A 222-nucleotide genomic window follows, 5' to 3' on the forward strand; every position below is an offset into this window, starting at 1 on the left:
TTATCTAATTTGTCAGCATATGATTGTTTTTATTCCTGTACAGTCAGTTGTAATGTCCCCACCTTCATTTCTGATTTTCAGTATTTGAATCTTCTGTCCATTTTTCTATGTCAGTCTAGATAAAGGTTTTGTGATATTATTGTTCTTTGCAAAAAAAAAAAGAAAAGTTAAGTTTCATTTTTCTTGTTTTTCTGCTCTCTATTTCATTTATCTCCACTGATT

Source organism: Orycteropus afer, unplaced genomic scaffold (genome assembly GCF_000298275.1).
Source record: "Orycteropus afer afer isolate SDZICR_OR568_19922 unplaced genomic scaffold, OryAfe1.0 scaffold00774, whole genome shotgun sequence".
Lineage (NCBI taxonomy): Eukaryota > Metazoa > Chordata > Mammalia > Tubulidentata > Orycteropodidae > Orycteropus > Orycteropus afer.